At 31.6% G+C, this 4,243-nt stretch overlaps 1 long non-coding RNA gene across 1 annotated transcript; it reads right to left on the bottom strand.

Annotated features, from left to right (window-relative positions):
• Positions 1–998: 998 nt before the first annotated feature.
• Positions 999–1,596, bottom strand: LOC140971313 (uncharacterized). The gene is made up of 2 exons (XR_012174291.1): positions 1,432–1,596; positions 999–1,347 (listed from the first exon to the last, which is right to left on the bottom strand). It is a non-coding gene; the product is annotated as an uncharacterized lncRNA (long non-coding RNA).
• Between the last annotated feature and the right edge of the window lie 2,647 nt (positions 1,597–4,243).

Here is a 4,243-nt window from a genome sequence, read left to right on the forward strand (position 1 = left end):
CTTCCATTCCTTCCTTGTTCATAATCATATTTGTACCAACCCTACGAATCTTAGTGACATTTCATCTAAAATAATTATGCTACATCCATAGCTATCAAAAGCCCGCAGGAAATGCGTCTAGGCTCAGGACGCAATGAGACTGCCATTGCAAACAAGCTAAGGCACCTCTCTTTCATGAAGCTTGTGCCTTAACCATGAAGCCCTAAGCATCGGTGTGCTGTAATTTACTCATATCGCCTCTCAAGCTCACCTTTGATGTAGGAGTGGTGAATCCAAGATGAAATCCATGTTATCACTCCTTTTATCTTGGCGCACCACTTCAATAAGGAGCAGGCTCATAGCATGCCTTGCACAATGCCTAGACTCCATGACACCTACGCACCTTATGGCACTCTGTGCTTCTAATAACTATGGTAACATCTAGTTGTTATTATCACATGGTAATATGCTTTCTAAACAGTATGACAACCCAGACATCATATTCCATGTCTTAGTAACTAAACACAAGCCAAAACAATCATCCCATAGCAAAGATCTCACTGGAAACCAAAGGCAATTTTTGTTTAACTTTCTGGAAAACGTATTCCCTTGTCTGAAGAATAAGCTAATGTATCCACGTTATTTTACAATTATTTCCGACATTTACATTTCGTTTTCGTATTCTCCCATAAAATCATTATTTTTTAATTACCACATAACATTAATAAAGCAAATACCCCAACAGTTATCCAGTAACACATAATATCACATTTCCAATGAAATACCAATAACATCACCAAACAAGGAGATCACATTCCCCAACTCGACTTCTAGGATCGCATTTCCAAGGAAATGTTTACCAGAAGTATCACCAAATACACCCAAACTTTTGCAGTCTCAAGATTGAGCTCATCAACTCGAGTTTCAGTTAGCCGAAGGGTTCACCCACTGAACAAATATAAGCAAAAGATAAAACTTTTCAGGATTTAATAGAGGCTGGGAGAAAAACACTAAAACAATGAGTAAAAACAAATTCACCATTTCAACATCTCGAATTGAACATGGAAAATCATCACAAATGTCGATAGAAGATGCGCTCTAAAATCCACAAAATTATTCCAATAAACTCAGAAAGCATAATCGTTTGCAAGTCACAAACTCCGACGATAAATAACACAGAAATACATAAATATCACGACAACATCATCACACCACCCGAAAAACAAGAGGGCTGGTGCACTAAGCAAGCTGCTGATATTGGTCTCCACGGAAACTTTCGGAATTGACGCAAAGAATCAAGTAGAGCGCATAAATAATCCCGGGAATGTACCCTAAAATGGTCAGAACCAAGCAAATCAAGAACTCCACCTGTTCAAACAATCAATAAAAGCACAAATTGGATCAATTGACTTCTTTTCGGGGAACGAATTTGATGGTACAACGACAACTTACAGTGCAGCATCCATATCGGAGGCAAACGCCGAGCGGCGGGAGGAGGATCGCGAAGAGGATTTCGCAAAGGGTTGCACAAGACGACATTTCTGGAGCTCCGAAGTTTCTTGTTTCTGGATTCGAGAGTCAGATCTTACAGTTTAAGGCGGTGATGTTAGGTTGTGGTCTACTAGTTATGCTTAAAATATTTTGATTTATCTATTTATTTTTTAAATAATAATTTGGGGTATTTTAAATTTTTTTAATTATAGAATTTTTGTTGAGTATAATAATTACTCGTGTAACAATCGAAACGTCATGGTTGAACAATTATACGACCGAAAATATTAAAGTTACACCGTTATAATCAACTATGACTTTTGTTAAAGCGACAAACATCCAGTCTTACAATTGATATCTCGATTGTCATTTATTACCATTATTACGAGACATATTTTTGGGACAATCAAAATGTGAACTGCTTGTATGTTTTAAAATATTAGAGTTACACTTCTACCGTCAGTTATACTTTTTGGTAAAACAACATGCATTCAGTTCTAAAAATTTTGAATAAGAATATGTACTATCATCGTGTTGTTAAATTTGAGACTCTTATACTAGCAAACTTTAATGTTATAGTTCTTTTTTTGTTACACAAAGAAAAAAAATTACCATAATAAATTTATCAACACAAAAAACTATTTCAGAACTATCTAAATTCATATAGTAATATCATCTATCATTTAAAATCTACTATACAAACCAAAATTATAGGAAAATAATAAATATAAATATAAATTTTTTACCAAATAATTTTTTTTTCGTACGCATATATCATCTGCCGTGGAGTACTAATATAATGTTATAGAACTGTTTTTTTTTTTTTTAAAGTAAGTAAGTTGTTTTGTGGGATTAGAAATTGAAATAAAATAATGCCGTGTATGCATTAACTTTTTTATATAGGATAACGTGGATATATTTATTTATATTTGTTGAAAAATTTTGAAAGTATTATCGAGAAAGCAATCAATCCTAGCATAACTGATATTAAATTATTATTAAATTAGGTTGGCCCAATAAATTGAAGGCAACACGTGGATGATTTGGCCAACCCTCGTGTTTTATGGCAAAAACTTGTGTGAGGCGATCTTACGAGTCGTATTTTGTGAGACGGATCTTTTATTTGACTCATCCATGAAAAAGTATTACTTTTTATGCTGAGAGTATTACTTTTTATTTTTGAATATTGGTAGGATTGATTCGTCTCACAGATAAAAATTTATAAGATAATCTTACAAGAGACCTATTCGTATTTTATTTGTAATGGAGCATTTAACAAGGAATGTATATGCCAGAATGAAATTTTGATTAGGCTAATAATTGGTTGAAAAAAACAACTATAGAAGCTAATGGGCTTGAAATTATTTATAATAAAAAATATATTATCAAATTTTCACTTAAAAAAAAAGTATGTTTTCGGTATTTTTTCAACCTCATATTTTGTTTATGCTTCTTTCTACATTTGCTCATCTAGTTTCATATCAATTCTGATTATTCAAAAATAATTATGACATTTGGTAAAGAAATAGAAATTTTCTGAATACTCTTAGCTTTCAATATTTATGTTTGATCCAAAATTAGCATTTACAAGCAATCAAATAAATAAAAGAGAAAATTGAATTTTTTGTTATGTAAGTTGACATATTTTAGATTTTAGTTTTGTAATTTTTCGATTGTTTTTTTATGTGGTTCAAAACCACTAAATCTATCAAATAATTTTTTTTATTTGGAGTCAATATGCTCCTACATGACTGATATAGTGAGAGTAAAACTTATATTATATACATAGTAAAAGTGTCAAATAAATAATATTCGATGTGGGTAGTGGTTTTTGTTCAAAAATAAAATGAACACAAAAATCTAAGTTATTGGATGAAAAACAAACATTGAAAAATTACATGACTAAAACCTAAAGTTTACAAACTTATATGATTAACACTACAATTTTCCTAAATAAAAAAGATGTGTCTCATCCAATAAGGGTATTTTTGTTATTTTATTGAAAAACCAGTATGAAATCCATGTATTTATCAAATGCTCTCCTTAAAATAAATTTATTTTTACACTTTTTTTTTCAAACACAATTCACTTCTTATTTTTTTTTTTCATAATATATCAATTTAATCACTTTTAAAAAAATATTATCTTTTGCAAAAAAATTAGAAATTATAAATAATTTGAGTAATTTATATCATGCTATGTTTGGATTAAATGATTTATCGTATTTGGATTTTAAAATATGACAAAAACTTGTATGAGACGATCTCACGGGTCGTATTTTGTAAGACGGATATCTTATTTAGGTCATTCATGAAAAAATATTACTTTTTATGCTAAGAGTATTACTTTTTATTGTGAATATCAGTAGAGTTACCCGTCTCACAGATAAAGATTCGTGAGACCGTCTCACAAGAGACCTACTCGATCCTTATAATATATAAACAAAACAAAAAATACTCATTAGGTTTGATAACAAATATAGGACTTGTATTCTTATTACTCGACCGGTTTCAAAACACAAATGTCCGGATTTTATTTTTCCATAAGTATTAGCTTCTTAATTTTCTAATTAATAATATAGAAACCCAACAAAAAAATATTGAGTTATTATAGTGTCGTAGTTTTAAATATTGCCACCGGTATCTCCGCCGCCACCACCGGCATCTCCACCGCCACTGCTGCCAGATTCACCCCCGCCACTTCCACCGCTGCTACCGTCAGGTGGTGGTGGGTTTGGCTTTGTTCTTTGCTGCCTGGTGCATTTCGTTGTACA

This window comes from Primulina huaijiensis, chromosome 2 (genome assembly GCF_012295235.1).
Source record: "Primulina huaijiensis isolate GDHJ02 chromosome 2, ASM1229523v2, whole genome shotgun sequence".
In the NCBI taxonomy this organism is placed as follows: Eukaryota; Viridiplantae; Streptophyta; class Magnoliopsida; order Lamiales; family Gesneriaceae; genus Primulina; species Primulina huaijiensis.